Source organism: Chelonoidis abingdonii, chromosome 3 (assembly GCF_003597395.2).
Source record: "Chelonoidis abingdonii isolate Lonesome George chromosome 3, CheloAbing_2.0, whole genome shotgun sequence".
Taxonomy (NCBI): Eukaryota; Metazoa; Chordata; order Testudines; family Testudinidae; genus Chelonoidis; species Chelonoidis abingdonii.
In genome coordinates, this window is record NC_133771.1 from 217187054 (window position 1) to 217199308 (window position 12255).

The following is a 12255-nucleotide window of genomic DNA, read 5'->3' on the forward strand; positions in this document are numbered from 1 at the left end:
CTGTCCGTGTCCCGCCCTCCCTCCGTGCCCCACACACCCCACAGCGCCCCACACACCTCAGCCCTGTCCGTGTCCCGCCCTCCCTCCGTGCCCCACACACCCCACAGCGCCTCACACCCCTCAGCCCTGTCTGTGTCCCGCCCTCCCTCCGTGCCCCACACCCCTCAGCCCTGTCCGTGTCCCGCCCTCCCTCCGTGCCCCACACCCCTCAGCCCCTCCGTGCCCCACACATCCCTCAGCCCTGTCCATGTCCCGCCCTCCCTCAGCCCGTCTGTGCCCCACACACTCCACAGCGCCCCTCGGCCCTGTCCGTGCCCCACACACCCCACAGCCCCTCCGTGCCCCACACACCCTCAGCCCTGTCCATGTCCCGCCCTCCATGCCCCACACACCCCACAGCCCCTCTGTGCCCCACACACCCCACAGCGCCCCTCAGCCCTGTCCGTGCCCCACACACCCCACAGTGCCCTTCAGCCCTGTCCGTGCCCCACACACCCCACAGTGCCCTTCAGCCCTGTCCATGTCCTGCCCTCCCTCCATGCCCCACACACTCCTCAGCCCTGTCAGCGTCCTGCCCTCCATGCCCCACACAGCCCTAACCCCTTACACGCCGCGTGGCAGCCCTGTGCCCCGCGGCCCCATACATTCCTCTTTAATCCCCCAACCCTCCATACACCCCCTAAAGCGCTTGACACCCCCACATACATCTCCTAAACTTCTCTATATGGTCTGTACACTCCCCTGTACACCCCCTAAACCGATGCACACCCTGTGTACTCCATGGTACACACCCTAAACCTCTGTACGCCCTGTGCACTTCCCCCATATACCCCTAAGCCCTATATGCACCACACACTCCCCCATACCCTCTCTATATACCCCCTAAACCCTCTCTTCCCTGATACACTCCAGATATACTTCTTAAATCCCCATGAATCCCATACACTCTTCCATATGCCTTCTAATCCTCCACACCCTCTAACCTCCCATGCCCTCCCGGATACACCCAATACATTCCCCCATAACCCTCTAAACCCCACACCCTCCCTTAGGATCCCCTAAATCCCTGTCCAACCCATAAACTCCACCATATACCACCTAAACCTCTACACCCTGTACTTCCCCGAAATCCCCATACCATACCCTATACAGCCCCTAAACTCCTGTACACCTTCTAAACTCTCACACACTCCCCTATACCTTTGCTAAACCCCCAAACACTCCCCCATCACTTTCACAGCGCTCCCAGTATACTCTCCGTAGCCCCTATATGCACCCCTTAGACTCCTTATTATCCCCATACAGTCTCTTGAACCCCTGTGCACTCCCCCATCCTCCTTACAGCCTTCCCAATTGTCTCCCATCCAATCCCCTATACACTCCACATCTTCCTCACAGCCCTTCCTATACCCTGCACATCACCCTCCCCAACTCCCACACACTTCCTCCTCACCTGACCCTATCCCTAATACCCCATGTAAACATCCCTCCTGGAAGCCCTCAAACATTTGGCATTGCCCAAGGTGCAACTTATTCTCTGGCCAACCGTTTCTTTTCCAGAGATGGGTTAGAGGATTATTTTTTAAAGCTGACTTTTTTCCCCTAACATCCAAGGAGGTTGAAAAGACAGAGGCCAACCAGACAGGTAGTAGATTCTGCACTAAATTACGCCAGTGTTCATTTCTTCTGTCAGTGAGGTTACATTGTTATATTACCAGCGTGAGAAGAGAATAAGGCCCAAGAAGTCATTTCATACATAGAGAAGACATTACACTGTGGCAGATTAGCACAGGCAATATTTACACTGCAGGATCATTAGTGTGACAGTGTACCACAGGCAGTAGTTTTGACACATATCTTGTATCTGTCCCCTCCTTTTTCTTATCTGCATAGCTCTGATGCGCCCTTACCATGGTATCTGGGCACGTGTCAGACATGCAGACAAACGACAGGAAGGTACTTGTGGAGGAGAGCTCTGTAGCTGATAAAATTCTCAGATCGCTTCTGTCTAAGACATGCGTCTGACGAAGTGGGTATTCACGCATGAAAGCTTATGCTCTCATACATCTGTTAATCTATAAGGTGCCACAGGACGCTTTGTTGTTTTTTAAGAAACATATTTAGTGTTTGTCCTCACTGACGAGCATCTTGGTTAACATAAAGAATGGATAACTACAGCTTTGATATCTAGAGGTGTACAAAACATCTTTATTTGCTTATGTGGTCTATATCCATGCCCACTTGCCTGCCCCTCAACAAACACACATACAGAAATGGCTGCATTACTGGTTTCTGATTTCTCAACGGCACCACTCACAAACAAAAACGAGTTGTTTATAGGGGCAGTTTACCTCTAATGTCATAATCCCACCACTCAACACTGACCGGTTCACAGGGCAGGGTGCCGAAGGGGAATGCACCATACATTTTGGAAGCAATGACTCATGAGTAACTGTTTCTTTTAAGCACACATTTGGCCTGACAGGGCTGTACAATCTGCAAGGTTCATGTGCATCAATAAGCAGTGCAAAAGCATTGGAGTGATACTCAAATTCTGTTCACTCTTAGAACATTTACTGTTAAAATGGGCTAATTTATCTTCTTAGAGTAACAGGCTCTAGTCCTCACCTCCTGGATTCAAGTCAAGACTTTCTCGGGCAGTAGTAACAGCAAATATAATTTTATTTAATTTTTCCCATTCTAGAACAAACAAATTTTAATTTGATGATTAACCTGGCTTTTCTCAGGGACCTGCAAAGTAGCTACAACATCAACACCTTTGAATTCCTGACACAGCAGGAATCTTCACCTGTATGAGAACATCTGAGAACAAATATATTTATATATATTACAAAGTCTGTTTCTGCAGTGCTAATGTAATTCTCTATACCTTCCTGAGCATTAGAATATTAATATTTCTTTTGGGTTAGTTACTAAGTTATTCCCTTTCACAGCAGCCTAAAGGATCTTTCCACCTGTGTGGTGTTACAGGAACGCTATGTGCTATCTATATGTATTTGTGTGTGTAGATAGTTAATAGAATGAGTGCCATCTACTGGCATATAAGAATATGTGTTGTTTATAAATTAAGAGGATCGGTTAGGATTGGTCAGAACTTTCCCATCAAAACTATTTTCAATGAAAAATTGGGTTTCCAACTAAGCAATATTTTCTGTGAAAAGTGTCTGCTTTCCCTGGAATAATTCTATTTTTGTAGGAAAAAAAACCCAAACATCTGAAAACTGAAATATTTTGGCTGAGAACCAAATATGTTGATTTAGCTATGCTCTCAAATACCTCATGGGAGTTGTAGTTCAGTTGCCTCATGTCCCATTCTGCTTTATGAGCTGGGTTTCCTGCCCAAAGTATATTTCCCATGATGCATCATGGGCAGGGACTTCCATGATGTAGCACCTCCCTTCTTAAAGAGCAACGACCTTGGTGCATCAAGGGAGCTATAGGAAATCTAGCCTATAGAAGAGAATTGAATCACAGGATACCCAAACTACAACTCCCATGAGACACTGTGACAGTATTTCCTAGTCAAAATATTTTGGTTTTAATCTGAAATATTTTGGTATTTGAAGTTTCAACAAAAAAAAATTTCCATGGAAAAAGACTCCACTTTCAGACCAGCTCTAGGTTCAATAAAATTGTTTTCCTTATGCAATGGTCATGGTTTCCTGCTTGAGCAGGTGGTTTGTTCCATCATTTATCTTCAAATCCAGAGCTTTGGAGATCCAGAGTTCAGTGAAGGAAGCTGGGTCAGCTGCTTTGATGTCCTTCTGTACAATAAATTTTAATTTTTTCATTTTGCTCTATTTTCCTATATTTTCCAAGACAAACTGAGTTTTGTTTTCCTTTATCCAGAAAGGCTTGAGACTTTTATTCCAGTCAGATCTTGTGCTTGCTGCTTTACCTCTGCACCCAGGGCCAAAGCTAACCTGTCTGATTTACTCCATTTTTTATTAGCGGTTCATACATTTTCATAAAGTCAAGACCACATGGGATTATTATGGTCATCCAATCTGACCTCCCTCTTAACACAGGTTAGAGAACTTGGTTCCTGATTTAAGCCCATAACTTCTGGTTGAGCTACAGCATATCATTTAGAAAGCATCCAGTCATGATTTAAACACCTGAAGTGATGGGGGATCCTCCAGATCTCTAGGAAATTTGTTCCAGTGATTAATTATCCAGGTCCCCATTGTAAATAAATGGTGCCTTATTTTCCATCTGAATTTGTCTCACTTCAGCTTCCAGCCATTGGATCTTTTTAGGTCTTTGTCTGCTAAATTTAACAGCTCTTTAGTGTCAGAAATCTTCACCCCACGTAGGTAGTTATAGATGATGATTCGGTTATCTCTTAACTAAATAAAGTTAAATAGACTGAGCTTCTTCAGCCTTTCACTGTAAGGCAGGTTTTCCTGACTTGGAATCAGTCTTATAGCTTTTTTTCTGAATCCTTTTCAATTGTTAACCTCCTTTTTAAAGTGTGGCCATCAGAACTGGACACAGTATTCTAGTAATGGTCTCACCAAGGCAATATATGGGGATAATAATACCTCCCTACTTCTCTGTATCCTCTGCCTATGCATTGCATCCAAGGATTGCATTGGATGTCTTAGCCCCAACATTGTACTTTGAGATCATGTTCAGCTGGTTTTTACCATGACCCCTAAGTCAGCGGTTCCCAAACTGTGGGTTGTGACTCCAAACTGTTGGTTGTGCCATCAGTCGATGGGGTCACAACAATTCCTAGTCTGCAGAGGATGCCATTTTTCTCCACATGGCGTGACTTCACAGAGGTGCTGGAACAATGCGTATAGTGGGGGTGCTGAGAGCCATTGTACTAAACAGTAAACCCTGCGTATGATGGAAACCACTTCAAGCCAGGGGTGCAGCAGCACCCCCAGCATCCCTAGTTCCAGCCCCTATGTGACCTTGCATGTACGGTGCATCTGAGGTCACAATGCAGAAAGGAAGTGGCGCAGGGGAAGGGGAGCAAGTGGGCCAGCTGAACATAGGCTGGCACATGCTGCTTCACACCTGCTACAAGATACCTTTGAGGAGCTGGGCCTTTGTGAAAAGTAATAGGAAAAGGGGTGTGGGAGGGGTATAAAACAGAAACACATGCGAAGTGGGATAAAGTTGCACTACAGTGTCTGTAATTGTGCTGTGGTATTCCAAGAGGAGCTGTGTGAAACAGCTGCACTGAAACCACAACGACAACCCTGCTTTTATGTTTTGGTGCACACAGGCTTACAGAAAGGTTCATAGAAAAATCCCCCTCTGGCCAGGTTGTGCAGCCCTTCCTCACACTGCATGTTGCCTAGCTCCAGGCACAGTCCCACTGAAGTCAGTGGGAGTCTTTATGGAGCAAGGATCTATTTGGGGTGAGTAGGGCTGTCTGGATCTGGCCCAGCAAGTGTTGGGAAGCTTGCAATCAATCTGGGCCCAGTTTAGTGCAAATGTGGTGTGATGGGGCTTATGCCCCATCCTGGTTGGAGAAAAGTTAAAGAGAGCGGGAGAGGCCAGTTTACCCACCTCGTTGCACCTGGAGGGTGGGTCAGACTCAATTAAAGATGAGAGCCGGATGGGGAGGAGCCGGGTGGTGCTGTAAAGACAGGACATCTGGAGCAGAAAGGGGCTTTACTGAGAGGGACAGGAGCTCTGCAGTGCCTATCTGAGCAGCACTGACTACAGCTGGGAACCCCACCAGCAGAAGGCTTGCCTGGAGACTCCTAGGCCAGGGGAAAGAACCCAAAAGCAGTGGGTGATTTTGGAAGAGCTCCGCAGGGCAGCATTTGCAGGCAGAGAGTTCACTGAATGAAACTCTGCAGGGAGCCTGCTCACAGGAGTCCTGAGCAGAGGAGAATGCTTTGGAGGAAGAATCCAGGGAAGCAGCAGGCTTTGGCTGCTGGTTCTAGGGTCCCTGGACTGGAATCAAGTGTAATGTGAGGGCCTAGGATCTGCCTAGGAAGGTGGTTCAAAGCCCCTAGGGAGATAAAGACAACTGAAAAACCCTAAGAGAAGGGGTGCAAGGACCACAGGGCCCAGAGTTCAAAGGCTGGATGTAAGCCCCCTGGGCAGTTGGGGGGGTCCTGGAAAAATTGGCACTCCTATGCCCTGACCCGCTCCATCTGGCACTCCTGCCAGGGGCGGGGTTGGGGCATGGGGGATTGCCCCGGTCTACCCATCAGCCTGGTGCTCCTGCTGGGCAGCAGAGGAAACCCCTGTGCCCCGACCCTGCTCCCCGGCAGGAGTGCTGGGTGGGGGAAGCCCCTGGGCTCCCACCTCATTTCCCTGGCAGGAGCACCGAGGGAGGTCGGGGGGACTGCAGGCAGAAAGGGTGGGAAGGGGACCCCACTTGCTCTGGCCCAGAGCCCCACAAACCCCTAATCCGCCTCTGACTTCAGAACTTGTGGTATCACGTATGTCTGACCTGAAAGTGGGCATTCTTCTGTTACCACCTTGCCCATTCCCCCTCCAGACCGTCCCCAGTCTTCTGAGTGGACCCAGCCGCTGACTCTTGTGTGCTTCCAAGCCAGCCGGGTCCAGGCAGAGTCTCATCCTTGTTTCTAGCTCTGGGTCTATAGGGAACACTCCTAGGCTCAGATCTTTTTTCTGATACCTTCCTTGGGACACGGGGTGCTGTCACCCAGCCATCCTAGACCCTGAAACCAGGGCTTCTGACCCCCTAGCTGTTCACACATGCCAACCGCTGTACCCCAGGGCTCTGCTGAGGTTGTGGGCACTCAGCTTCTAGTGTAGGGACAATGCGGTGGAAGGCAAGTACTCAAGAGCTACAGAAAACAACAGAAGTCCTGAGACACGTCCTCCCTTGATCTGATCTCTCCCCTTCTGAGTCTGCTTTTGTCAGCCTTTCTGGCAGGGTGGAGTCCCTGCTGTGCTCTCTCCTACTAGTCCTGATAGGTAGGTCTCTGTCTCTCTGCCACTGGGAAACTCCAACCCCCTCCAGCCACACACTCCTCCTCCTTGTGGGCTCCCATGTGGAGAGACCCTTGTTCCAGGAGGGTAGGGGCTGGTCGCTGGGAGGCAATCAAAACTGAGGGGCCCAGATTGCAGTCTTGATGGCTTCTCTGTGATGTCCGTTCAATGAGGTAACAAGACCCTTTCCTGGCCAAGGCTGCTGTCTGTGGGTACATCTGCACTGCAGCAGGGAGGCGGGATTCCCAGCTCAGGTAGATGTACACATGCTCAAGCTAGCACCAGAAAATAGCAGTGTGTCCATGTGCATGGACTGTCAGCCCAGGGACGTACTCAGGGAGTTGGGGGACATTACACTCTGGCAGCTAGCCTGTGCCACCACAGCCAACCCACCCCCTGCCTGCAGCTGGAGAAGTGCCTGTCCATCTACCCATGCTGGGAATTACAGCTCCTGGCTGCTGTGTTGACTTATTCTGGAATGCAGTCCAATAGGCTGCCCTCAAGCAAGTTAAGACATGTTACAAATGGAGTTTACAGTTTGCTACAGGCTTATCCTATTCTGCCATATATTCAGCCTCTGTTTATTTCTGATGAACACATCTGTTCTCAGAGCAAAACATCCAGTGCAGAAGGAGTTTTGCAAATCAATGCAATCTACACCCAAATACTCACGCAGTCCCTAGCAAAATACAAACACCGAGCTTCACCCAGCTTTAACTGCAGGCTCTGTTGGCACCTTGCTTCCCTGTTGTAACTGCTCTCTGCAAACTGACTGAAGCATCACAAGCAGCTACAGAAAGCAATAGCTAACTGGGTGGGTCCTCTGGGTGTCCTGACCATGGTTCTTAGTAACCACCAGCAAAACTGGCAGGTGTTCAGTGCTGTCAGCGCACATTCCAACTGTCCTCACTTCAGCATTACAAATTAGCTCTATCCCTTGTTTAACTAGCAGGGCCAAATTCTGCTTTCCTTTAACTCTGGTGCAATCCCATGGAAGTCACCTAGCCTGACTCGCCTCACTGTCCCCAGTGTCAATCAGGAATTAGTGCACTGAACTCAATCGCACTTCATCAGCATGAGTGAGGTGAACCCATCATGCTCTCAGACCTGGTTTGTGGCCCATCCTCCCTAGCAGCCAACCTGGCTCCTATTCACTGTGGCCCAGCACATCGCCGTCAGCCCCAATGACAAGTGGAGGTAAAACATATACCTGCAAATGACTATGCCCATTTCTCCCCCAGAGCAAGGGGCTAAGTGGGAAGGTAACTGTAGGGCCCACCATCTGTTCTGTGCTTCTCCTGGGAGATCACAGCTATGCACTGCCAAGGCTTGTGGTAAAGCTGCAGCCTGTCCCCTGGGTGTTTGTCTCCTGGAGCTGGAATTTTCTTGCTGGCTTCTTTGACCACTGGCAGCCTTTATGTCTTTCCTTTGTTCTGACATCAGGCAGGTCCCTTCTGTGGCTTGGCAGGAACAACAAGAGGGAACAAATAGTCCTATGAATCAGCTGTCTTTGTCTGCTTTGTTCACACTCCTTCCTGCTTCCCCACTAGGGGACTTTTCTCTGGAAGAAAATAAGTTCTCAAGTGCTGTCCCAGACCTTTTCCATGTAGCCCTTCTGAATGCACAGCCAGCTGGAGCTGTGCTTTAGAACAAATTGGTCGGATCCTCTGCTGGCCTAAATCACCATAGCCCTGTTGAAGCCAATAAAGCTACATTACTTTGCCTGGCCCAGGAGAATTCGCTCTTTGGTTCCTGGGAACCTTGCCCCAGAGTTACCTCTGGAGTCCAACATGGCTCCAAAGTATTACAGTGAGGAAAACAATCCCACTCGAGAGGCTTCAGTTCTTTGCTTGATCTTATTTTCTGTTCAGTTTTATATAACTTCCCTTATGTTCATTTCCTTTTCTCCTGCACCTGGTGCTCCTCTTCTGCAAATTAGCTTTAATGATAACATCACTTCTCTAGAGCGGTAAGGTTACATCTTCAAAGCACTTCTCAAAGAAGGAAGTCACGGCATGCATAGGAGGCACAAGAAACTTTCCTTGAGCAGAGTTAGCTCACCCTTGAACTCTTGAAGGGCTGTTGTGCTCCATTGCTTCCCTCTCCAGGTATGTCTACACTGCCATCAGAAGCTGACTGGGGCTCCCAAGGCTTGGAGAGCAGGGCTATATAATTGCAGTGTAGGTGTTTGGGTTCAGGCTGGATCCCGGACTCAGGGACCCTCCCCCTCATGGGGTCTCAGTGCCCAGGCTCCAGCCTGAGCCTGGACCTCTACACTGCAATTTTATAGCCCTGCCAGCTGCGGCCGTGCTGCAGGTCTTTTCTCGCAGTGTAGACGTACCTTCTGAGGCACAGATTGGTATCCCACTCCCTAGCCTGGCTTTGGCTCTTCATAGATTACTGGACCGGCAGTTTTAGCAGCCTGGCTCTAGCACATCTCTTCTGTCTGCAGCAGGAAGAGCTCCCTCCTGCTGGTCCCGCCATCTCCAATCTCTTTACTGCTGAGGATCTGGTGCTGAACATAAAGAAGCAGAGTGGATAAGCTCCCAAAGGAGCCCTTTCCAATCTTCCAGGCACAGAACAATGGTGGCCACAAAGTTCTCTCTTAGGCTAGGGGGATAAAGTAGAGAAAAAGGGGGAGCTTCGACCATGACCTGGAGGATCCCCCCTGGGGGTTCTGTTCTGCCTTTTGTGTTTTTGTAGAAGGGGGGATGGGGTGGGGATAGACACCAGCCAACTCAGCAGCATAGACTCTGTGCCCTGTTAAATCCCCTTTGTGCTGTTTCCATCCTTGCACACCCTCCTTCTCAGCCCATCCTTGCAGAGGGAGGGGGGCCAAGGATGGATGGGGGGCCTGACCAGCTTGCCCTGTGAGCTGGCAATCCATGACTAGGGTTCGACCCCTTTAGACTGCTCTGAACGACACCAAGGGCTAGGTAGGTCTGGAGTCAAAGCTAGGAGTAGAGTGAGCAGGAAGGTGGCATACGTTATTAATCATGGGGTTACGGTAAAGCCTCCTGACCAGCCAGAAGTAATTTTTCCACACAATGCACAGTCAACCTGTGGAACTCCTTGCCAGAGGATGTTGTGAAGATCAAGGCTATAACAGAGTTCAAAAAAGAACTAGATAAATTCATGGAGGATAGGTCCATCAGTGGCTATTAGCCAGGAGGGACAGGGATGTGTCGCTAGCCTCTGTTTGCCAGAATCTGGGAATGGGTGAGAAGGAATAGATCATTTGATGATTCCCTGTTCTGTTCATTCCCTCTGGGGCACCTGGCATTGGCCACTGTCGGAAGACAGGATACTGGGCTAGATGGACCTTTGGGCCGTTCTTACGTTCCTATATCCCATCCCATTCCAGTGCAATAGTCCCAGTTTCAGCTGCTCCTGGCAGCTTCAGTCTCTAGTTCGCTGGTTGCTCCCTGCCCCTTCTCTTCCTGCCTCTCAGAGGAGCCAAGAGCAGCTCCCATGCATCTGAGGATAAATGGGGGGGATTTTCAGAAGCAGCTAAGTGACTTAGGAGCACACGTCCCATTGGATGTCAATGGGATACAGTATTATATAGTCCTGCTGAAAATCCAGGGAATGCATGCTCCTAAGTCACAATGGGCTAGACCCTCAAAGAGACTTAGACACTTAACTCCCATTGATCTGGGCCTTTGATGTTTATGAAAAGCTCGTCCTCAGCCCATTAATTCACACTTTACAAACATAAAAAGTTTGATAACCAAAAAGAGGCTCTTTGATTTTTCTGCACAAGGTCTGCGCTCCAGTGCATCAGCTCCCAGAGCCCTAACCCTGCCAAGGGTTAACAGCAGGCTGAAAGGTGTTGAACTACACCAACCACTACACTCAGTTGTCTGCACATGGGGGCATGGGGGACTTGGCATCATTTCTTCAGCAAACTCTCTGTCCATTCTGGGGCTGTGGTAATGAAAAGAAAGGAACATTGCCACCTTGTGTTCTGTAGTAGTGCCTAGCACTGCTTTTTAGCCAACAGTGTTGAAGTCCTTGTGAGCTGCCGCATTCACCACAGTCCATGCCCCACCTGCTCCTTGGTGAGAAAATGGGGAGATCATGGCCAGGATTTTCAGGGGGCACTAGTGATTTGAGGGGCCTTGATTTTTAGATGCCCAACTTGAAATGTGTTCGAGGGACCGGACTTTCAGAAACAGCTGAGCAGCTTTTCTCTGAAAATTAAGCCTCGTTCAGGTGTCTCAAATGTACCACCCACAACCACTAGTCGTGTCTGAAAATCTTGGCCCATGATCCAGACTGTACCTCGAGGTGAGAAATGAACAGAAGACGAGCCATGTGTGTGCAGCTGAGGATGGTGTGCAGCCCTGTACAGCTGTGATCGGGCTGAAATAAAGCAATGGGAACTTGGGCTCAGATCCTCAAAGGTATTTAGGTGCCTAACTCCCATTGATTTTAATTGGAATTAGGGGCCTAAAAACCTTTGAGGATCTGGACCAGAGAGCCCAGTTCTGAAACATCTGTGCACTGAGCCCTTGCAGTAGCGTGTATTGAGTGGGTGAGGGCTGCAGTGTCAACCCACTGAGCAAAGGAAGAGACAAAAAGAAACAAAGATAAGTGGGATACTAATAGAATGATGAATCCCCCTTTATCCCTGTGTGTGCTAGACACATAAAGCTTGGTAAATGGGCACTGGGGGCCTGCTCACTCCGTGTGCCCCCAGAGCAGGTGGGAGTGGGCAGGGAGAGATGAGGAATAGGCAGGGGCTTGGTTCTGCCCTGTCAGGGTTCCCTCCCCACTCTGAACTCTGGGGTACAGATATGGGGACCCACATGAAAGATCCCCTAAGCTTATTTCTACCAGCTTAGGTTAAAACTTCCCCAAGGCACAAATCCTTTCCTTGTCCTTGGATGGTATTGCTGCCACCACCGAGTGATTTAGATAAAAAACCAGGGAAAGGGGCCACTTGGAGTCCCTGTTTCCCCAAAATATTCCCCCAAGCCCCTTTATCCCCTTTCCTGGGGAGGCTTGAGAATAATATCCTAACCAACTGGTTACAAAGTGAGCACAGAACAAACCCCTGGGTTTTTAGGACACTGAAAAACAATCGAGTTCTTAAAAGAAGAATTTTATTTTTTAAAAAAAGTAAAAGAATCACACCTGCAAAATCAGGATGAAAGGTAACTTTACAGGGTATATAAGAAGATTTAAAACACAGAGGATTCCTCTCTAGGCTCAGCTTCAAAGTTACAAAAAAACAGGAATAAAACACCCTCTTAGCATAGGGAAAATTCACAAGCTAAAACAAAAGATAATCTAATGCAT